The sequence below is a fragment of the Cibotium barometz genome, chromosome 47 (assembly GCF_041138505.1).
Source record: "Cibotium barometz isolate CiBa-2024 chromosome 47, ASM4113850v1, whole genome shotgun sequence".
Lineage (NCBI taxonomy): Eukaryota > Viridiplantae > Streptophyta > Polypodiopsida > Cyatheales > Cibotiaceae > Cibotium > Cibotium barometz.
The window spans coordinates 5,718,479-5,730,779 of NC_141092.1; positions in this window are offsets into that span (position 1 = coordinate 5,718,479).

The window sequence follows — 12,301 nt, forward strand, 5'->3', positions numbered from 1 at the left end:
GTGTTCTTAATCATATTGACGTGCCCAACAGTCATCTTCAGTATGACCATTCCTATTGCAGTAACAACAATGCTTGTTAGGAAATTTGAGACGAGAGAAACTACCACCACAATGACCACCTCTGCGGTTGCCTCATTGAAAAGGATGCCTTCGCACATAAAAGGCCCATTCCAACTGTTGTGACTCAGGCTCCTCTTGTTGTGAAAACATAGCTGCATCATGACCAACGTTACGTCGTTGTTGACATTGAGAATACTCAATCAAAGATATGCAAGTTTGGTCAAAATCAAGACCGTCCTTGTTAGAAAGAATGGTAACAATGTTGTCATAAGACGGATCCTTTATCGTATCAAGAAGAATTGTAATAAGTTGCTTTCGTGGAACAGGATCACCCGTAGCAGCAAGTTGATTAATAATAGATTTGAAAGAATCAATATGCCCGTCATAGCAGTACCAACTTCATACTGTAACTTTGAAAGCAAACCTCTCAAATAAAGTGTTTCTGTAACAGACTTTTTCTGAAAATTTGCTATAAGATACTCCCATACGTCATGGGAAGTAGGAAAGTCATACACATCAAGCATGAGAGAATCACTAAGAGCAGAAAGAATGTACCGATGAGCTGCTTTATCACGCCTCTACCAATCCATATAAGCAAGACGCCATGCATAAAAAATAGGGCCTTTCGTAATAAGAACGTTGTCAGAATCCGGAATAGTAGGCTGAGACGGACATAGAGAATCACCAATAACAACATCTGAGAGCTCATCGCCTTCAAGAATTAACAACATCTTTGCTTTCCAACCGGGAAACCCTTGGCCTTGAAAAGAAGGAATAGAACGTTGGCCAGAAGGAAAACCATTGACGAGAACAATCATAGCCATATCTATCTGCGAGAAGACGTATAAGATAAAATCACAAAATTTGCACACCATAGACAAGGACGACCGCAAGAGATAAGAGACGTCAATAAGGAAAGAGTCCTCAAAATAGAGAGACGTGGGACGCAAGATTCATTGATAGACGCTTGATGAAAAAGCTAGATTGGTCGTTTTGCTAAAAATAGCAAAATAATAAGAGACGCTTGACGAAAAAGCTAGATTTGGCGGTTTGCTAAAAATAGCAAAATAATAAAAGACACTTGACGAAGATGAAACCTGTGTGCTCACAAAGATGCTTGACGAAGACGAAACCTGTGTGCTCACAAAGACGCTTGACGAAGACGAAACCTGTGTGCTCACACAAAGAACCTGTTTGCTTATTCAAAGAACCTGTTTTGCTGTTACAAATGCAGTTTGCCTGAACTGTCATAACTTTTGACTCACAACTCCATTTGACAAACTTTTTTGATAGGATTCACCAGCACAATACAATCTATGCACCGTTTGGTTTTAAGGACGCGATTAAGAAACAACTCTAATTACAACAAGTTAAGCTATAAAATCATGTAGACAACACATAATCAAAGAACAATCTTGTAAGACATGAAATTATAATCATGAATTTAACAAGACATAGATGCTTCCCTTATAGATGCTCTGATACCATGAATTTAACAAGAAGACATAGATGCTTCCCTTATAGATGCTCTGATACCATGTTGAAATGTAGAGAGAAAGAGACGAGACAAGAGACACATCATGTACGCTCCCAAAGACTGATTCATATTGAGGACAAGATACATATATATAGGTGAGACCAAGTTAGGTAGAGTGAGCCATATATAGAGCTCCAACAAAAGGGGGCCATTTCAAGTAATGAAATCATATCACTTGCACACATCTCAAGTCTCTTTATGATTACAAGTCTCAATATTCTAACCTAATTGTGTTTGAATCTATTACACATTCTCATCATCATGAGTTCACTTAGGTATCATCTACCTTAGATTAGTCATGTTAATTGTCTTGTTATTAGAGCTGGATTAGAATCTGATTAGATAGATGTTTATCATTAAGAGAGCTCGATCTGTGTTTATTAACATGGTATTAGGGCATAGGTCTAGCTCTCCAAATGCATTAGTTTAATTGTCCTTAATTTCTTCCCTAATTTCTCACTAGTAAACCCTATCTTATCTTCTCCCATAGCCCTCAAAATTCACTTCTCAATTCGTCACAAGAAGCTACTTCACATATACCGTATCTTTGTAAACTCTCATTGTGATAGAAGCATTGAGCTTGAATCTTATTAAGAGCTTAATCCTCAACTTGAGGAGCTCTCTAAAAAGGAAGCTCTAGTGAATTCTTGTAGGATAGGCAAAATAGAGATCAAGGTACAGCCCACACACGGTAGTAACATGGGTGAGGAAGCTAGAAGCAAGAACCGCTAAAAGAGGTGGATGTTGCATTTGTGCCAATTCCTAGCTTGACCTACAAATCTCCAAGTTCATCATTTGACCTTCCAAGTTATTTATTCTTGTAATAGACTACTATGTAGCCTCTCCATCCTTGAGCCTTCCAGAATAAGATGACTTTCAAGATTTTGCATCCTTATCTAATTTCGGTGGTTTCATGATCACCCTTCAATCCTCTACTATAGTAGTAGTGTTTAGAATCTACAATAGAGGTGATAATAATGCATAGTGCATATGTGTGTCTCTCCCTCCATGACAATAAATATACAAGTTGTATCAGGTAGTATAGTTTGGTTTAGACTCCATGATATGGAGTTTCCTTTAGTTGCATGTAGTTTCGAATAACACTCACTGACAACTTGTAAGAGTCTATAATGGACCTCAATTTAGAGTTCCAAAGGTGTAGTTTCTTCCGTCAAACTTTCCTTTCTCAACATGTGGTGGCCTAGATCTGATAATTGCCTTAGCTATAGGTTCGGCCATCAAAGATTATAACATACTACTAAACGTATAATCTAGAATCTCAACTACGATACCATGTAAGAAATTACATTAGTAACATGATCACAAGATAGATAGAGGATTCAAGAAATCACTAAGGAAATACACTAAGAATGGATTCTAGATAACATATTTGTAATACCCTCTGTTGATCAAGCATCCATACCATGCAGGGTGTTCTTGGATCAATTCTATCACTAAGAGAACAAATTTGCCCCATGGGCTATAATATGTCATACAAACTGCTAGAACAATGAGTTGGAGAAGTTTGTCTCCTCCTTCTCTGGCTGCTTGGCTTTTCCTTTGTCTTTATCTTCTTCATCCTTATTCCTCTTGTAGAAATATTTGATGATGTGGCCCATATTTTTGTTGAACCAACGTGAGAGAGAGAGAGAGACACGTCATCAATACACACGAGAGATTGATCATATATAGAGAAGACCCATCTATATATAGAGGAGACCCATCTATATATAGAGGAGACCCATCTATATATAGAGCACATCTATATATAGTTCAAACACTATATATAGAGGAGACCCATCTATATATAGAGGAGACCCATCTATATATAGAGCACATCTATATATAGTTCAAACACTATATATAGAGCACATCTATATATATAGTTCCAACACCCCCGCTCAAATAAGGGTCTCTAACTATGGATGAAAAAACCCTTGGGGGCTCAAGGGAAAAACCCACAGCTCTATATACACCTACCGCTATATTAAATTATTTCAAGTTACAAAAGAATTGTTCAAAGGAGCTACATCACTCCCAAATATACAATGGTGGCCACAAAGGCTCACTTGAAAGATATAAAACATCTTGAAAGAATTTGTGTCATCGGCTTGAGTTCAACTTTTCTGTGAGTCATCAATTGAATACGACTTCTGCTTGTTATGACCTAGAATCATGGGCTTGAGTTCAACTTTTCTGTGAGTCATCAATTGAATACGACTTCTGCTTGTTATGACCTAGAAGCATCATAAACTCAAAACAAAGAATCCACGTAAAGTGTTATGGAAAGATTATGAACGTGAAATGCAATCATAATGTCGTAAGAGATAGTTCACAGCGCCGCTCTCAAGACAACATAGATACAAACGGTATGTAGATACGGACATAAATTGTAGAAACAACTAAATGATTTATAGCTACAACTAAATGAGAAAATAGATTCACTCATTGTCTTTGATATGTCTTTGTATTCTCTTTAAATTCAGGCAACATAGTCTGTAATCTCATTGTCTTTGTGATATGTCTTTACCTTCTCTTCAGATATGGGCAGCATAATCTATAATATCATAAACTCAACAGAAAGTTGTATAATTATGTTATATACAAAATATCACAACATAAGCACAATGCCATAAGAGGGTCATGATGCCACTCTATGGACAACATAGATACAAATGATACTAATGAAAAATGTACGCATATGAAATCACAAATGTGTCATACAAATAACATATACGAAAGGCAACACTGAGATGAATATGAAAAAGGTACTATTGTCTTGGCACTAAAGATTATCATTACTGAGATGCCATGAGTCAAAGTGACATAGTTAATGATATGATTACCAAGGCACCAAAATTACAAACTCACCAAACCTGTCAGAATCACTGAGGCTTGCATGCTTAAAATAATAATTGTCAAGTCCGTGAGACTGGTTGTAATGTAACAAGCAAAAGTAGAACACATGGCACCTTTAACTATATCTTGCAAAGGCTCCCGAGAAATCGTTGCATGCTTACAAAGCCTCTCGAGCAGTAGCAGCATGCTAAGCATCAATAAAGTCCTCTTTATGCACAAGACAAACTTCCTCGAAGCCATGGAAAGAACAATCAAACGAGAGATCAACATCACCGCCGAGATGACCATGAGCAAGTAACTGTAACGATTCTGAAGTCATGATATAAAACAATCAGATCATCACCGAGATGACCACGAGCAAGTAACTATAACAATTCCTAAGTCATGAGTTAAAACGATCAGATCATCACCGAGATGACCATGAGTGTTCTCAAACGAGAGATCAACATCACCGCCGAGATGACCATGAGCAAGTAACTGTAACGATTCTGAAGTCATGATATAAAATGATCAGATCATCACCAAGAAGAGGACCATGAGCAAGGAACTATAACAATTCTTAAGTCATGAGATAAAAGGATAATGAGATCATCACCGAGATGACCATGAGCACATAACTATACTCTTGTACCAAAGATTAGAGAATACGAAACAAATTCAAATAAACATTATGAGATCTAAATAATGAGATCATCACACTGAGATGACCATGAGCAAGTTTGTAACGATTCTGAAGTCATGAGTTAAAACAATCAGATCATCACCGAGATGACCACGAGCAAGTAACTGTAACGATTCTGAAGTCATGAGATAAAAGGGTCATCATTGAATTTACCACAAGCATTTCATGGACACAAATTAGAACCAACCTATTTCAAACAAACTAATGCACACCTTTGGTTTGGTATGCGAGATTTTTGCTCACACGCATAGGGCTATGAATTGACATTGAGAGAAGGAGTAACCATTCAAAAAGTAAGATCCAACATCAGATATGTAAGCAATATCAAGCAGACATAGCCAAAGGGATAGCAAGCCAAAACCATGGCATCTGTAAGATTCCTCCCCCAACCCCTTTTTGATGTCTAGTATCTTCCCCTGTAATCAATTCCCTCTTCAGAAATATAAGAGATCTCGTCTCTACATGTTTTGACATAGAGAGAGAGAATATTCTAGAGAGAGAAATATTCAGATTTTTAATATTTTTGGATAGAAAAATATCTCATCTTAGTAAAATGAATTCCCCTGAAACAGAAATTCAAAAAGAACTTTCCAATGTGCAACTGGAATTAATTGGAAATGGGTATAAAGGACCTTAGTCTAAGGGTCTAGATTTTCAGAAATTCTTGGATTATGGTCCAATTAAGGTTCCTATGGGACAATAAGATCAATCCATGTGTGGGGAGGAGATAAATCCAATTTTGTAAAAGAAGATACCCAAAAATGAGTAAATGCTCACATAAGGTGAAGAGTTGAATATGTACAAGGTTTATTAATAAGAAACTATAAGTAATTTTAATAATATGAGATATTTTGGGTATAATGATTTCATTTTGACACATATGTAAGGAAGGAGAGTCCCTTCAATGCTCACATAAGGTGAAGAGTTGAATATGTACAAGGTTTATTAGTAAGAAACTATGAGTGATATTAAAAATATGAGATATTTTGGGTATAATGATTCCATTTTGACACATATGTAAGGAAGTGGAGTCCCTTCAATTTTCACATAAGATGAAGAGTTGAATATGTACAAGGTTTATTAGTAAGAAACTATGAGCAATATTAAAAATATGAGATATTTTGAGTATAATGATTCCATTTTTGACACATATGTAAGGAAGGGGAGGGCCTTCAATGAGGCGCCTACTTCACATGGGAAATTGAGTTTTTTATCATCAAAAATTGAGATATTTCATCTCTCCTCTCTCCTCATTCAAGTCTAGTTCCAAAAAGTTAGCTTAACTGACCTAAAAATGGTCAAAAATTGACCAAACTGATTTGGAAAATTCTAGAATCACTTTCTTTGGTTAGGAGCTCAATTTTTCCTATAAATAGAGGCCTCCCCTTTGTTAAAAAAATATAGTGTTTAAGGCATTATTACTTTGTTTCACCCAAGTCAAGAACTATGAATTTATTAATAATTCATTAGTTTTTTACATTTCCCTCTTCCAAAGATTGGTTGGCCACTCGTGTCCAAACAAGAGTTGAACCCTCAAACCATCAAGCCAAAGGAAAGCTTTCAAGTTATTAGTAAGTTGGTGATTCTTCTTTTCACTTATTTTTTTTATTTTTATGGCTTTAAATGGTTTTTATGCTTTATATCTTCTCTAAAAATGTTATACCTCATTACAAAAAGGTAATTCCCTCTCTTTTCTAACAAAACCAACCAATCTCTATCCTAGGTGAATGGTTAATTGATTAATGTCAAGTTTTTATAATGATTATTTTATTATAAAAGAGTTACTTTTAGCATAATTGAATTTCATGTATAGAGGTATGCATATAAGATGAATATTTTATTATAAAAGTGTTACTTTTAGCATAATTGAATTTCATGCATAGAGGTATGCATAAAAGATGAATATTTTATTATAAAAGTGTTACTTTTAGCATAATTGAGTTTCATGCATAGAGGTGCTGTTGTTTTTTATCAGCACCACTATAAGCGGCAGAAATAATGGCGTTGCCATTTTTTTATTAGCGTCACTCTCATCAGCAAGGCAAAAATAACGTGGGGAATATTAACGCTTATACCGTGGGATATAGTGCCACTTATGCCCTAGCACTTTTCCAGATCCTTTTATAAAATCCATGCTATAAATGTCGCTAGCTCCTCTTTTTGTTGTAGTGATGTTGCCTTAAGCAGATGTTCATGAGAGGAATTGTCTCCCTTGGATGAAGAAGGATTCGTTGAACACCTACCGGGGGAGAAGGTTTTGGGAAAAAGAGATAGGGTTCTTTGTGATCAAACTCCTGTGAAATACCTAGTCGAATGGAAATGATTGCAGAAAGAAGAGGCTTCATGGTGGTAACCTTCTTCTATGATGGAGAAATACCGAGGATTGTTGGATGATTCTGATGAAGAAAATGTGGAGGTATAACAGTGAATAAGCTTGTTAGAAATCCCTGAAAAATTCATTGTTTTGCAGCCTATATGTCTATATGGTAAGCTCAATGGTTTGAATGAGCTTTTGAAGAGGCATGTACCTTTGTGGAGAAAAGACAAGGAGCTGATTTGGGGGTGTCATGCAAATTTTCAGCAATTTAAGAGTTGCATTCTCTTTTGGAAGGCCTTACCCTTTACATGCTACATTCACATTTGGAATTGAGGAGATGTATTCTCCATAATGTTGCATCCAACATTTATGATTATGTGATTCTAAATCAAGGGTTTCGAGGATGAAACCATTCAGGTAGGAATGGTTTGTAATGAAGAGGTGCACATTGATTAGGAAATTAGCCATGGGCGCCCAGATGACATGTAAATAAATAATGGACCATAACATCAAGTGAATATATTATGGGCCTATATAAGTGAATTAGGGGAGATGTACGGGGAACATTTTTACAATCATATTCCTCTTGCGTAGGGAGCGGTCCAGTGCTTCAAGCTATAGACATACAAACAAATGAACATTTCACAAAGTTGTTATTTACAATAACCTTCTTTAATTAAAAGATAAGATATAATTTGAGGCTAATATATACTTAGAATAGTGTTGGGATATTGACTCATCCTTCACATGTAACATCACGCCTCAAGTTATTTGCCATCTATCCAAGAAAAAACATAAATAATTAAAACTCTTATGCATAAGAAGCTACCGGCATGCGTTGGTTGCTACTATCAGCATGCGTTCGAAGCTACCGGCATGTGTTGGTTGCTACTAGCATGTGTTGGTTACTATCGGCATGCATAGAAAGCTATCAGCATACATTGGAAGCAACTAGCATGCATTGTTTGCTCCTACTGGCATATGCAGGAAGCTATGAGGCTTATGCACTAGCCTCATGCAAAAGCTTTATGTCCTAGCCTCGTGCATGAGGCTACTTCTTGAGACAAGCATAGATCTGAAAAGGCTATCCATACATCATGTAAAAAATATTAAACCTTGTAACATGTAAAAGCACAAGAGAAGCAACATACAAGAAAGAAATCTCATACCTTGTGAGGCTTGTATGTGTTGAAAACATACAAAATCAAACCAAATTAAGAAAAAAAGCATTAACAAAAAACCCTAATCTTAAGAGCCCTAAAACTTACAAATCTTATAAACATGTAAAAGCATGAAACAAGAAAAATAGAAGAAAGAAATCTCTTACCTTGTGAGGCTTGTATGTGTTTAAACCCACATAATCAAACCACGTTAACAAAACACTAAGAGGGATCGGTCTCATACCCGCGCTCCTAGCCACGAAAAATGACTTGTGGAAAAAAAAGTAGCGGGCCCGTGTATCAGCGCGTGTATAATCGTGGCCAGAGACATGCGTGTAAAAGTGCGTGTATAGACGCAGTCAGACACACTGATACGAGGGCTTATACATGCGTTTTGTCAGTTTAGCTGCGCTTATACACGCGCATTTCATAGAGTATCCGTGCATATACACGCGACTTTTACAGAGTTGACGCATCTATACACGCAAACAGAGAGCCAAAAAAAAATCCAGAGAGTGCTATTTGGTACCTGAATGCTGTTCCAGCATTCCAGCACACCCAATAGCACTCTCTGGATTTTTTTTTGGGTGCATTGCACCATCCACGAGGAAGATTTAGTGCATTGTCATTACACGATTCAAGAACGACATGAATGCATACATTGTCAATACACGACGATTCACGACAGACATGAATGCAATACTATCAATTCACGATTCAATATTACTATCAAAATTTTATGTGTACACATATAGACAAGGGAGTCCATATGTCGAAGTAGCCCATGGCTTCAATTATAAACAAATATATACAACCACATCCTCAATATGAAATGTGATACTATAAGTCTGAGTACTAATACCCAGATGATGACCCGTTGCTCCCTCCATGATCAGATGAGCTCACATCAGTATACATGTCCGATGCACATCCACCAGGAGCAGTGGCGACGGGTGGATCATTAGTGGGCGTAGGAGCATCAGCAGGTGCAGCAGCAGCTTGTGCCTGTTCAAGTAATATATCGTATATAAGTATATATATATGTAATTCAATAAACCAAAATCATTCGTTTAGAGTTTTCAAGTACCTATCGACCGTATGGGCTCATGGCCATCTCAAACTGCGCATCTATAATACATCCCTCGGCTCTGAAGAGGGCCCACGTGTCACGTCTGCTATGCCGGCGAGCATACCCAGTATCATGAGCTGTGGGCTTCCTTCCCATAACCCGTTCGTTGTATCATAATCAACACAATTTGTAAGATTAAAACAATCATAGAATCAATGAATTAAGTAAACAATCAAATAAAGTGGCAAGATACTTACGAACTCTGCCTCCCATGACTCGACGTCGCCAGATCCAAAATGCGAAGATCCAATGGTCTCCATCTAGATCCGTCATGCCTCCACATGATGCCTGCTCTTCACACCACCCTCTGCTCGTTTCTTTGCCTCCTTCCACTCACGTTTGTGCGTAGTGGCAGGTTTCTCGGTAGAATAGCCACCCGCCACCGTAGCTACATTTAGCCCATCATCGTACGCAAGTTTCTTAAGGTGATATCTTTTATTACTTAAGATCTCCCTTATTCACGTCCTTCCCCATACATTCGAGAATGTCGCATGTGGGGGATTGGCATACATGTACTCTATAAGCTCAACTGGACCAGGATGGCGCCCAAAATGATTTAGCATCTCCATCATCCAAGTGCCGTATGCAAATGGATCGGATGAAGAACCTAGATCCATGAAGAATGTGCAAAAATAAAAGTATATACATGAAGGATCCATGAAGGGAAACACTCTATGTATCAAAGCACAGTCGCCATGAAGGGAATCACTCTATGTATCAAAGCACAAAGATGAAGATTGAAAGCACAAACTTTATGTAGCATCTTGATCAAGGTTGTTCCTATACATGCTTGATGATTCCCCATGATGACAACATGCAAGCTAGCACATATGATTTTGTGAGGGCAAGCCATATGCAGATGGGATCATCTCTCTCTTGAGCTGGATCGACAAGCAAAACATGCAAGCATGGGTGAGCTTTAAGGACAAACACAATCGTGTGTAAAAACCCGTCCAAAAATACGTGTATCTGTGCATGAATAATCTGTGCAAACAGGGTACACGCAGACATACACGCACTCGTACACGCGGCCTGCGCAAAAAATTTTCCCAAAATGATCGACCACCGACAAATCTTTCTTATACAGAAAGCCCAGACTGTCACTATCGTTCACAAAAGTATTGAAGCAGGCACGACCAGAGAAGGAGAGAGACAATCGCATAAGGAAAAGAGACAATCGCATAAACAAATGGAAGGAAAGAGACAGGACAAAGGACAAACTGACTCACCTCTGGAAAAGTGAGTCTTCTTTTTGGCTAGTTTCTTTCACCCGTGTCTGCTCCTTGCACCCATGTCTGCTCCTTGCACTTGGCTTTAATGCTCTGTTGGAAGAGGGAAGATTTGGCGGCGACGAAGGAGAGGAAAGATGAGTTTGAAAATGGTTTTTTGGAGAAGGCCACGGGTTATTTTAGGTATAGACAGGTGGTCATGTATAGGAGCGTGTGTATATTCGCATGTATAATTAAACAACCACGTTTATACATGCAATTTTACAGATCTAGACGCGTTGTTACACGTGATTTAAAACAGTGAGATGCGCTATTACACGCGATCAACACAGGATATAGAAACTTTTATACTTTCATTAATAACTGATTATGATTATGTGTTTGCTCTTTTGTACATAGGATGTCATCAACCTCTTCAATCAGTTCTGGTGAGGATGAGACAATGCGTCATCGTAATCGCGGTGTGGTTGGGACAAAGAATCAAGTGTATGTGTAATCGATGTCAAGGATGCATTGTACGAGCGCGTCGAATTACCTTGAATCATATCTCCATGTATGGAGAATGGAATCAAACAGGTTTAGAGGTGAGTAGATGTAAATTGATAGTACGAGGATGCATGTTAAAGGTACATAAAACTAATGTTTTGCATTAGTTGTAAGTGATTTGCTTTTAATATTTATTCACATTACTTACACAAATATTGCTTCTATTTTGGTCCAGTGTACTATGTTCAATGCTATATGGTGTGAAGGCAAGCATTTTCGAACACAAAGAATTGATGAAAAGAGGAATACACAAGGTTACGGTGTCATTAGTAGCTTTGAGGGAGCTAATGGAAAAATGGATGATTATTGTGGCACAATCCAAGACATATTTAGGCTTGACTTTCGTCGCTTCTTTGTGTATTTTTTGGATGTCAAATGGCAAATGAACGTGGTGGAAAAAGGGCCTAATGCAACGATAAAACGCCATGCAAGTGGCTATGTAACTATTGACTCTACAAAGTTTTGGCATACAAAGAAAGATAGGCTCGTATTGCCATAGCAATGTGAGCAGGTATGCATTTTTTTACTAATGTGTTTCATGTACATATATATCTAAGCTCGCGTACCCCTTGACTTTTGATATGCTAATTAATTACTGCAGTATGTGTATTTGAGTAGGTTATCTATCTGCAAATGGTGCATGACATTAAATGGTGGTACGTCATCCCTATTGCACCACGTTCCAAAGTGATGTATAATATATTCACTGATATGGAGCATATGGAGGATGTAGCAAGCCGCAATGAAGATGATGTCGAACATGCCAATGAAGATGTTGTGAT